The following is a 12657-nucleotide window of genomic DNA, read 5'->3' as shown; positions in this document are numbered from 1 at the left end:
ATACCACTTTAATAAAGTGTATTGACAATCCATCCTTAAAAGCCTATGACTTTAATAATATTTCAGGCATTCAAAATTTGCTGTAAAATTCCATATTAAACAGTTCAGACCTACGGAATCGGACATAGCTTTTTGAATGAACCGAGCAAGCCAATGGCCTGGTCACCATAACAAACTGAGGCTTCCTGTACTGCATATAAAAACTGGCAACCAGCTGGAACAGTCACAAAATTACAAATATATACATAATTACAGTTAGTAAAAGAATAAACAACACCAGTATTTGTAAGCAGCGGGGGAACCTGGTAACCAACACCCCTCCCTATTATGGTAGTCTGCGAGATTCCATGTAACAAAATATATTTCTATGCAGTATGATGAAAATCCAATCTTGAAGACCTATTGGCATAACAAATAATTTTCACAACAAATTGGTCACGATTACTTTTTTGTTGCCACCTTTCACAAAAAACATGTCAAACCTATTGCATCCAACATTATTTCTACAAAACAGCCAATAAGGCATCAGCCTTTAAAGTTGGTTTGTCAACGTAACCAACTCAAGAGTATTTAAGTCTGCATACGTTTCCCACAAGGCTACCCTCAGGCATACAGTCAGGAAATAATATCTATGCACACAAAGTTAAAATGGCTAAACAATAGAACCCCTCCGGAGAGCGTTAACAAAGAATATCAAAATGCACATCCTCTACCTGAACATTTTCTTAGAGAGGGAAACCAGAAATAGAAAGCAATACCAAAACCGTTGTCTACAACAGTGATCTGTGAGAATCCATGTAATGCAATACCTGTCTGCAGGCTTTAAAAGAATGTAATAACAATTCAATATTTTCAAAATAAATAAAATCAGGCCTACTGCATTTGCCATACATTTTCAGAATACAGAGATCAGACCTATGTCCTCTGACATAACTTTCTCTAATCAACCAATTAGGCCTATATCCTTTATCTTTGGCTTTTTGCAACTAGCAACGTAGGCCAACTGTATTCTGCATTAGCTTTCCCATGGCAACACTGTATAAAGTCATACAATTATATTAACACAATTACAGCTGACAAAACAATATATAACCTTTCCTAAAATGGCATTGCTTGGATTCTAAACCCAGACATCCTAAAAAAGTACACTATTTTGGATATGAGAGACAGTCAAAGGGGAGGGCCAGGCATGGAAAGGGTCCTGCCATGAATGGATGTTTCAATGATGATAATGGGTGCTCGAGTCAGCCTGAGTCTTGGTCAACCTCTAAGAAAGAGTGACTACTCCTGCCCTCCAAGAGCAACAACAAGCTGGGTGTATGACCACTGGCTCGTTTGCATGTGCCCTCACTTGTGAGAGATATTGTTTACAATACAGAGCTTGGAGCCCGCCCATTGCTTAACATTCGTTGGCTTCATTGTCGTTCTTATTCACTGCCTCCTAATTGACCAACGCATACCGGCCTCTTCTTTCAGTTGGAGCAAGTACCAAGTACTGATTGTTTCAGATTGATTACTGTCCTTCCACTGATCACTCTGTAAGTGAGGTACTACTTTTATTTTTTCTTCTTCCCTATCGTCCCTGTTAAACCGTGTACCCTTTTGTAGCTATACTTTACTATGTTACACGCACATCAAAGAAGCTCTTTTCTGCTTTGAAATGGATGTTTATTATGACGACAGTTGTTATCTGCTTCCAAATGTTTTTTCAATAAGACATGGGTATGGGCGCTACTACTTTGTTTATTTTTTGTCAACTTCTTTTTCTTTTTCACACATGGGGAAATTAACTGATTTGCTCAGAATCAAAGCTATCACTTGAGAACATCAGATAAAGCTACAAAAATCTGTACATACTATGCCTGCAGCAAGCCTCAGGAACGTAATAGGAAAATGAAATTAAAGAAAGCCCCACATTTCATCAACGTGGGTGGATTCAACTTGTCACTAAAATTGAGAAGTGTTTATTACAAATACACCCTTGCTGATATACTGTCTTTGAGTAAAAATAACAATGGAGTCTACTGTTTTTAAATACACTTATATATTCCATTGTGATCTCCACATTTGTATTATAATAATGTTAGTCTGTCCTCAAAATGGAATTTAAAAATCATATATACAATTGTAGATAAACTGCTTCCAGAGGCTTTGTTTGTCAGGGTGCTATGTTTTCCAGCTTGATTTCAAAATATTTTCGCATATATGTGATTAAACATGCAAATATGCATCAGGGAAGTAACACTGTCACCTGTGCAAAGGGGTCCCACAATGCTTTAGGGGGGCCCTTATTCAGTCCAAGGCCAATGAATATCTAGGAGATATGGTAGACCCAGGGGCCACTTATCACAATCTGCAGGGGGCCTCGTTATTCTGCGTTACGCTACTGATATGCAAATGAATAAAAAATATGTAAACATAAGCAAATTTAGTACAAAGTCACATGTATACTCACTGCTGATACTGAAAACTAAAGTGAATATTCTCAGTAGATGCATCTATGGCAATGTTTTCCTTTCGAATTCATCTTCCAAAATATTTCCCCAACCCCTCATATGGTTCTCCAATTCTCCACGCACGATGGATATCTGCGAGTTTGGCTGAAAACTGATGTAAAGGTGCTTTGTGTTCCCTGATGGGGTGCTTGCTATGGGTAACAATCTCCAGGAGCAGTGCTGCAGCGATGATCCCCTCACAGTTCATGTTGTGGAGCACTGCAACTGGCCACGTGGAGCTGTAGTGTCGGGATGGGTGTGTACTGTGGATCATTCGGTTGCACCGGATCCCCTTGAATATTACGTGTTGCCCTGCAGTTTGCCCCCATGCTATTTTAGGCTCCCTGGGTGCTCATCCTGAAGTGCTGTTGTATGTGCTGTGGATTCTGAGACTGCGCTGCCTGCGGTACATGTTACTGCCCTCCTTTTTGTCAGATAGTCAACATTCGTTGTTGGGAAATAATAGCAGCCAGTCCTTATTTGTCTACTAATCAGGTCAACACTGCGGCTCTTCCTCCTCTATACTCGAGTGGCCACTGAAAGCCACATTGATACTACTGCCCCCGCCTACGGAGGGAATGCACAGGTCAGCAGATGAGCTCCCGGGTGGAGCCACCTTCCTTGGCACCCTAAACCTCCCTTCCTGCAGCCCCATGCTGCACCTGAAGAGCAGTGCATCCTCCACTACTTGAGGCACACCGCAGCCCACTGGCCTGGACTGCATCCCCAGTAGCGGAATCACAGTCCTCCAATGGGGTTGGAGGCAGAGATCGGTGAAAGATATTGGCTTGTCGCTTGGTCCCTCCTCCTGCTCTTCTCTGCAGTTTGTTTGTTTGTTCTTCATCAATGTACATGCCCATGCCCAGGAGTCCATCTCGGTTGGTGGAGCACCTGATCCAGATGTACTTTTGCACTGCTGCCTGCAGAAAGGAGCCTGGGAAGGTGCTTTCAAACAAGTTTGGTACTGTCCGACTCCAGTTGACTGGCCATAACCATCTTGGTTGCTCCCTGTTGAAGGCACAAGGCTGGAGACGACAGCTGGGCTTAGAGAAGTGACAGGGACTCTATCGCCACTGGATTTTAGAAGGGCAATCTAAGCCTGTAGGAGTGCAATTCAAGCACTCTTTTTCACCAGACAGATATAGCTGCTGCCCAAACAAATGCTGTGCTCAAGGAAACTAACACACGGATAGAGCAAAGCCCCCCCTCTCGGTAGCACTTCTTCAAACTCTTTTTCTGTTGACAGCATAAGGTGTGGCAACACTTGCATTGATTGTCAAGTAATACCTAAACCGATCAATATGGGGCATAAGTTTAAAACGTTCATGGGCAACAATTTGGGAAGCAGGAAAATAAACCAGTGACCCAATTCTTAAAGTCACAAAAGTGCACTTTCAGGTATCTATCCCTGCATTGGTGCAGATTTACAACTTTCAGGAATTCTCAGAAGTTTACAAAATTAGGCTTGGAAACCAGACTACGAACCACCTTTCGTGAATTCGATTACCACGTGAGCATATATTTTCTCGTTCGAAAATATGAGTTATAGCAAATTATCTTTCCATAAACCTTTTTTCCCATACTGGACAAGATTTACTCCTTTCCTTGTCAAGAGTACATTCCTAACCTGTTCCAGTGTGTAAATAAATAGATTAAGGGTATTCTTAAATTCACCCCCAAACATGCGAGCTCTGAAATAATGAGAACACTGCCATTAGCTGTCATCTCACTTCCTGGCTCCAGAAGAAATACACTGCTGCTTTATCAGGACAAGGAGATGTCTGAAGCATCCCGCTCCTAGACGAGTAGATATTTTATAAAAGTCCAAACCCGGGCATTGTTACAAAGCAGCGTATATTCTGTGGGAGATCCACTTCAGCAGAGCCCCAACCCAGAGGCACAATTAAACAACCAGGGCATGTTATTGCAGATCCTGCCTCCTTCAACTCTTTCAGTGAAGCTGCTTTTGACTGTAAATAAAGCACATTACCATAATCCAACATGTCTGAGGTAACGCACCATCCACGCCCGCTTTTCAAATACAAAAACTCCGCCCTGTACAGTGAGCAGGGCTGGTGTGAAGGTCAAGTGAGCAGATATGACTGACGTTTCTTAAACTCTGCGAAGTTTTACAAAGTTCACGATTTTAGCAATTTACTCATTTTTGTGGTTTAAGTTCGTCTTCGCTTGTCAACATATTTTCAGTGCATGGAGGGATAGTTTTAAGTTTGATACAACTCAGCCAGATGATTTTTCCCCTCATACACAATGGCACGTGTGCAGAATTGTTCTCTGCAAGTTTACCTTTTGCAACATGAGTTGTTGGTGCAAAGCTTAAAACTGTGTAAATCGCAGGGTTATGAAGATTTACCCAGAATTTAAGGGGTATTTCGGAATACAACCCATCGCACTTCCCACACGCATGAGTGCACAGAGATCCCTGCCAATGTGTGCGCTGAGGTTAGGAGTACTGGGTGTACCTTGAAGCGTAGCGAGTGCAGAATAAGCCGCATAATTGCCAGTGTGCTTATTATAGGAGGTATGTGAGAAAGGCATCACACGGAGATCATATGTACGCTGAATACAGTATGGGTGCCTCGGTGATCTCACGCCAGACTGCCAAGTGGCCAAAGAAGGGGAGAGGGAACCAGAGGGAAAGAGTGAGAGGAGGGGAGCAGGAGAATTCTATGTTTGGGTGAAAGAGAGAGTAAGAGAGAGGGAAGTTGTGCGTAAAATAGAGAGGGGGGAATGGAAACGTGTAGCAGTTGGGAAATGACATGCACACTGATGGAAGCTCCTAGCATTATTTACCTCTGGGAGAGACAGAGAACTCACCTGGGTAAACTCAATATTTTGGAGTTAACCAGGGATCTTCTCTCTGCCACGCATGGGCAGGACCGCCAACCCTAATCCCAATGCTACTCATGCCCCCCAGGCCCTAACCCTAGGCTCGAACCTCTGTTCATGAAGATGCAAGATGGACAGGAGGCACTCTTGTATATCAGTATCCATGGAGGACGCCCATGGACCCCGCCTCCATAGCGCACAGGCGGGCCTCACAATAACTGACCTGACTGAGAGATGGAGTGACTGTTTCCTGTTCACGTACAATCTCAGCTATCTCTGCATACGTTACAGAGTGTCACAGAGAGAGGGTAATAAAGATCACAGAACCCCTTTAGGGTGAACGCATTCCTAGCAAAAAGGCGCGTGACCAATTCAATTTAATATCTGGAGGAATGCATGGTACTGTCACTGGGATGCTGCTGTGACCAGGAATGCAGAGTCCCTCGTTGGGATGCTGTGGTACCCAGGGATTTTGTTGGAATGGTGGCTGCCATAACTGACTAAACCTCTGTTCATTTGGTAGGTACTTATGATGTTGGGATCCTCTGCACTTTTGGGATTTTGCGCAGCCTGGTTCCTTCTGCCATCAAGGTAACACTTCTGGAATTGTAGCTTTACCAGCTCAAGGATGGGCATGGTGTGGCATGCATAGTTAGGTGCTTCGCTTAGCTAGTTGATGAGCGAAGAAATTGGAGCCAATGCAGTAAAGAACAAAGTGAGAGAGAATAAGCCTTCCTTACCATAAATGCTCACACCATGTAATTGGGTCACAATGAGCTCTTAATAGGTGTACCTGGACATTTTATGATTATGACAGGTATTCCACAAGTAGAAATATTACATGCGGCTTCCAAAGAGGGCAAGGTTTCACCCCAAATTCAGGCTAACAAGGCAATGTGCCCTTTTGAGTATTTCAGGAAATGGCAAAATTTATTTACCACCTCATACATGTAGACTTACGCAGACTCGGCCAGAGCACATATTGTTAGACCAAGCGAGACAAGACATTCAACGAGTGCAGAACTTTACTGCGGACAGTACTGATGCAAAACAGTATTATCAATCACCAGGTCAAGCTTGCCCAAAAAGTATATTTAGGACGAAACATATGTTGGCTGTGAAGAACATTAGGAAACCAAGATGACATTTTTTTTTTACAGCTAAAGCCAGTGGGAGCTCACTCATTGTAGTGTTTGGGTGTCGTCCCTCAACTTGTTTCCCCTGTCAGTCCAAGAGAGTGAACCTCCACCATGTCTCCTCACACAGACAAGGAAAAACAATGACAAAGTGTGCATGTTTTGGGAAGTGAGGAAAACTTATCCGAGCTGTCAAGTGACGTTTGTACAGATAAAAAGGTGACAGACTGTGCTCTGTCTGAACTAATGTGGGCCTTCAAGCAGGCCTCGCAGCTCTGTAATGAAGCACAGCCTCCCAGCGCTGTAACTGCCCAGGGGCCACACGCTATACTGTGACTGACAGTACGGGGCCTACCCATCAAATACTATGCATATGTGACACCAGGGAGCCCTCAGTTGGAGACCCAATCAGGAGGCTAGCTACAGATAGGAAAACATAATACTTAAAACAATAAAATAAATCTTCCACTGTGGGGATGTGCGATAATAAGGTGTGAGGGAGAGAGCGTGTTTGTGGGTGACTGAGTGATAGCGTGCTTATGGGTCATTGAGAGTGAGTGTTCATGGATGTGAGTGGAAAAATGTTGCTATACTGGAGGTAATTCTTGCCTTAAAGGGTCCCATAAAAAGTACTAGAATATTGGGGGGGAATTATCGGCATCAGTGGCTCCCATGTCAAGATGCTGGTCATAGCTTGGTACACTAGAGGTTATCCTTGCCATAAGGGGCACTCGTGGAACAATGATGCCTTACAGGAGGCAATTCTTAGCTTAAAGAGCACCAATAACAAAATGCTGGTGCTAGCCCGCTAGAGATACATTTTGGATAAGGGGCACCAGTGGCAAAAATTATGTCACTCGCAAATCGAAGGTAAATATTGGCATAAGAGACAGCCTGGGAAAATGCTACTATGACTGGAAGTATTTGTGCTCAGAAATCCTTATGGTGGAAAGTGCTGTCAGTCAGACCTGGCTATAAATTAAGGTGACTTTTGCATGGTGTTGGGCTGGCCATCAATACCTTTAACCTTCACCAAAATTAGGCCCTTTAATTGTCTACATTGTAACAACTGCTATTCCCCAGGTCATTGTTGTCCTGGTGAGACCCTGGCCCCCTGTGTAAAGGTCGAAACGTCATCGACAGTCTAAATTGACAGACCTCCTGTGTTGTGTTGAGATTGATAAATCACTATATAGACATAGGTACTTCATAATTCAATAAGAGGACGTCTGTTTTGAGATACATCAAGAATTACAGAAATACGAGCGACTTTTATTGCCCTCTGTTGTCACGTCTCTTGTTCACTTGGGGGGCACATTTTTTCATCACTTCTCTTCACAGTTTATGTTTTTCTTATTTTAATAAACTTGTGTTGTTGCATATGTTTTGGTACTGGATTTAGGCTACAAATTTGAGATATTTATAACAGATGATTTTAGTCTTTATCCAGGAATGGTGGAGTGATTAAGTCAGTAGCAAGATATTTCTGCTAAAATATAAGAAATTGACAGAAAAGGAGTTTCACATGAAGATATGTTTTGTGATAATTGTACCCAGGTTCGCATGAATATTCTGGGTCGCTCTTGCAATTGTTTTTTGGCACATTTTAGGAAATCCTTGGCATAGCAGGCACCCATGGTAAAATGTTGGTGTTGACATTTTGGAAATATTTTTGAGAATAAGGGGAATCCATGCCAAAATGCTGGTGCTGGCATATATGATGTAATCTTTGCACAAGGGTTCCTCTAAGGCAAACAGTTGGCATTGTGCTACGAGTTAATTCTTGGCATATGATCATCTACTGCAAAAGAAAAAGCCGATCTAATGGAGATAATTCTTGGTATTTAGGAGGACAACTATGGGATATTAGGGAAGGGGTTCGGGTAACCATGACATGTTGGCCAACATACTAGAGTTCATTTTTGGCTTATGGGTTATCCAGAGTATATGGGTGGCATGATTCTGGAACTGGCATACTGTATATAATTCTCGGCATAAGAGGGCACAAGGAGGACACCCATAACAAAAGGCTGGGCATGCAGAGAGGATGCAATTATTACACAAAGTGGGTACACTTACACATTTTGAAAAAAAGTGGTCAACTCTTATTTAGTATCAGGCTTCATACACTCGACAGGACAATTGTTTTCAAATACATTTATGTGAAAATGCATTATTTTACATTCATTTTTGTAGAGACAAGTCTTCTAAAATATTTCTGGAAGAAATCAGACTTACTTGATTTAATTTGGGGCAAGCAATTTGCCCCACCACTTTGTAAGATCCCCAGTAGCCTCTGGGCAAAGCAATATTTTGGAACAGCTTGTTTATTGCATTGCTCAAATGATTAATATTATCAAAATGGTTTGAAATGTTCATCAGATAGCACATGCTGAAGATAAAATGTGACCAATGTCAGTCACCCAGTGCAGACTGGGATGGCTATTATTTCTGTCATGGTGTCGATGTGTTTGTTACCAGAGATGGCAAGCATTCAGCTGGTCATTAAGAAAGTGCTTTATGCAACTTCCGATCCCCGACTCTATGTTATCCAAGATGAAGGAGTGAGGGCACCAATGTATTTGTTGAGTTTCCAGCTCGTGGGCCGCATCCGGGAATCTCAACCAATCAGGTTTTCAGGCTGCCCAGCAGTATCCTACGAAACAGCACAAATGTGTAAGTCAAGCTACATGGATCTCCGCCAGGTGAACACTGGGTGATTGCTTGCTGGTCTGAGTGGTCACTCTGCAACGAAGCTCTCATAGATGCAAATGGCACAGAAACCGGGTCAGGTATGTGACAACGGACATTTGTGACCTCAGGGATAACTTCAAGGAAGTGTCAACACTGTTCTTCCATTGTTATATTCCCTGGCGATATAGAAACACATAGTTGTTCGAGTTTTAATTAAAGCAAATAGTACATGCTGCAGGCAGACCCATCTTTATAACTGGCAATAAGAGGAACGCAGGGCCCTGCAGACAGGACTCCATCCAGTGTGAGGCGTCGGGCACTGAACACAAATGAGAAGTAAGACAACAACAGTCAAAACACCGCAGACAAGCACACGGGGCGCTGGGAACAAACAGCCGCGCCTGTCAGCGGTTATCACGACCGAAAGATGCGCATCGGGGTCTGAGAAGTACATCAGGCACTGAACACAATCCACACAAGTGCACGAGGCCTTAAACGCAATCCAGAGAAGCCAACATGATCCACAGAAGGGCGCCAGGCACGGAGCACAATCAATAGGTGCACACCGCAACCTCAGCACAATCCAACCAATACACGCCAGGTACTGAAACTGCACCAGACACTGAATTCACGCCAGTGAGATGCATCACACACTCAGCACACACTTTATGACCGTGGCGCACTGGAGGCACTGCACGTATATCGGGCACTAAGCGGAAGCTAGTGAAGTATATTGAAAACTACACATGGTACTGAACGTAGAAGCGCAGTGCAGTGAAGTAAATCTATATGTAAATACTTCAGCGCTGGAAAACGGTGCAGTGAAGTACATCTGCAGTGTTGTACACCCGGCACTAAACATACTGCAGTGATGCACAACATGCACAGAATACACTCCAGTGCAGGCAAAGAATGGCACTTACGTGGACCACACTAGGCATAAAGTTAATTGGACTGAGGTACCTCAAGCGCCTTCCACAGCGTAGTGGCATTAGGCACAGATGACACTGCAGCACAAAACACGCAGCAGGGAAGAACATCGGGAGTGAGCACACTGCAGTGGAGACAAAGAATGACACACTGCCATAAAGTAAACCAGGCCCAGAGTGCACTGGAGTGAGGCACCTCAAGCGCCTTGCACATTAGTGACATTAGGCACTGAGCACAGTGCAGCACAAAGCATGCAGCAGTGAAGAACATCGGGACTGAGCACGCTGCAGTGTAGACAAAGAATGGCACACTGCCATGCAGTACACCAGCCACAAAGTGCACTGGAGTGAGGTACCTCAAGCGCCTCACACAGCGTAGTGGCATTAGGCACAGAGCACAGTGCAGCAAAAAAACACACTGCACTGAAGAGCAGCTGAGCTGAGCACACTGCAGAGGAGACAAAGAGAATGAATGATACACTGCCATAAAGTACACCAGGCAAAAAGTGCACTGGGAGTGAGAAACCTCTTGCGCATGGCACAAAGCAGTGACATTAGGTACAGAGGACACTGCAGTGCAAAACACACTCCAGTGAAGCGCATAGGGACTGGGCACTCTGCAGTGGAGACTAAAGGAATGAATGACACACTGCCATCAGACAAAGTCCACTAGAGTGAGGTACCTCAAGCACAATGTACAGTATAGTGACGTTAGGAACAGAGGACACTGCAGTGCAGCACAAAACACACTGCACTGAAACCATCTGGACTGAGCACACTGCAGTGGAGACAAAGAGAGTGAATGGCACACTTCCATAAAATATACCTCACACAAAGTCCACTCAAGTGAATTACCTCAAGTGCTTTGCACAATGTAGTGACATTAGGCACAGTGCAGCATAACACACACTGCAGTGAAGAACGTCAGAAATTAGCACATTGCAGTGGAGACAAAGAATGGCAAACTGGCATAAAGTGCACCAGACACAAAATCCACTGGAGAGAGGTACCTTATGCGCATTGCACAGCGTAGTGACAAAGGCCACAGAGCACAGTGCAGCAAAACCCACTGCAGTGAAGAGCATCGGGACTAAGCACACTGCAGTGAAGACAAAGAGAATGAATGACGCACTGTCATAAAGTACACTAGACACAAAGCGCACTGGAGTGCGGTACCTCAAGCGCCTTGCACAACGTAGTTACATTAGGCACAGAGGACAGTGCAGACTAAAGCATGCAGCAGTGAGGAGCATTGGGACTGAGCACACTGCAGTGGAGACAAAGAATGACACGCTGCCATACAGTACACGAGACAGAAAGTGCACTGGAGTGAGGTATCTCAAGCGCACTGCACAGTCAAGTGATATTAGCCACAGAGCTCAGTGATTGTAAAAAACACACAGCACCGGCACTGAGTACACTGAAGAGGGGCTCACCCGCAAGGAAGCATACATAAAAAGTCAAACAAAGCAAGCCTACTGCAGTGTAATACATCAGGCAGAAAGTGAGAGTACAGAGCACTGCAGTGAAAAGTGTCGGGCTGAGCACACTGCAGCCAAGTCCTTCGGGCACACTGCATATACTGCACTGAAGCAGAGTAGACACACAGCAGCGAAGTACATAATTCACATAGCTATGGAGTACATTGGTAACAAGGCACAGTGCAGTGAAGTAAATCTGACACAAACCACAATGCAATATGAAACACTGCAGATAAACAACAAATCCCAGAAGCAGTAGAAAGAACATTGTCCTAAATCTTCTACAAGCAAATCTGGAAATTAGAATGAAAGACAAAAAATTAGATCTTCGATATTTCTTTGTTTGAAACAAACAAATGAAAAACATAAGCTACATCAGAGTGCCACGTGAAAGAGAATAACGCGTCGTACCTCTCTTGTTTGATTTCCAGAAATGCCGCACATCCACTTTCCAAGGCTTCGAGGCGCACAGCAGCCACCTAGGAAAGCCGCATCTCAGAAGAGCGCATGAGAAGGGATTGCTCGTAGGGTGTCCCTGCGCCCGGTAAACGGCCGATTGGGACTTCTGGGTCCCGTGTTTCCTCGCACTTTCCAAGCGAATATGATAGTGCGTGTGGGGGGCGCCCTTGTCCCGCCCCCTGCCCGTAGAGGACCCCAGGAGATCTCTACTCCGCCGCTGCGAGCCCCTCCCGAGCTAAAGCTTGATTTCCTGGTTAATTTCAGGCCCTTTGTCCCAATTTCTGGCTCCGGCCCGCCTCTCCCGCAGCAATCCAAAACTTCTCCAAACTTTCCCAGAGTGATGATGGTTTCTGCATCACATCCCTCCTTCCTGCAGGGAGGGGAAAAGTAGGAGGGAATGCACCGAGTAGAGAGGAGCGGGGGAGGGGGCTCTTAAAGTTACAGTCACCATCACGCGCGACCTCAATGACAGAAGGCACGTGCTTTCACGTGTAACACATGAGAGATAGATGTAGACTTCTTCACGCCAATATGCAATTGTATTGGATTTTTTTTAAAAATAACTCGTTCCGGTGTTTTCCAGTTTGCATATGAACATCACAGTGAAACAATGTAG

General features: G+C 44.3%; 1 protein-coding gene across 2 annotated transcripts in view; it reads right to left on the bottom strand.

The window, feature by feature from the left end:
* The window catches only part of LOC138301162 (discoidin domain-containing receptor 2-like), a 367128-nt gene extending 354735 nt beyond the window's left edge, over nucleotides 1-12393 (bottom strand). The window contains exon 1 of one of the 2 annotated variants that reach the window (XM_069241351.1): nucleotides 11994-12393. The gene's annotated coding sequence lies outside the window, so the exon portion shown is untranslated. The remainder of the gene's footprint in view (nucleotides 1-11993) is intronic. The other variant, XM_069241350.1, reaches the window with a different exon arrangement.
* Nucleotides 12394-12657: the final 264 nt, after the last annotated feature.

Source organism: Pleurodeles waltl, chromosome 6 (assembly GCF_031143425.1).
Source record: "Pleurodeles waltl isolate 20211129_DDA chromosome 6, aPleWal1.hap1.20221129, whole genome shotgun sequence".
Lineage (NCBI taxonomy): Eukaryota > Metazoa > Chordata > Amphibia > Caudata > Salamandridae > Pleurodeles > Pleurodeles waltl.
This window is presented reverse-complemented; position numbering and strand designations above follow the sequence as displayed.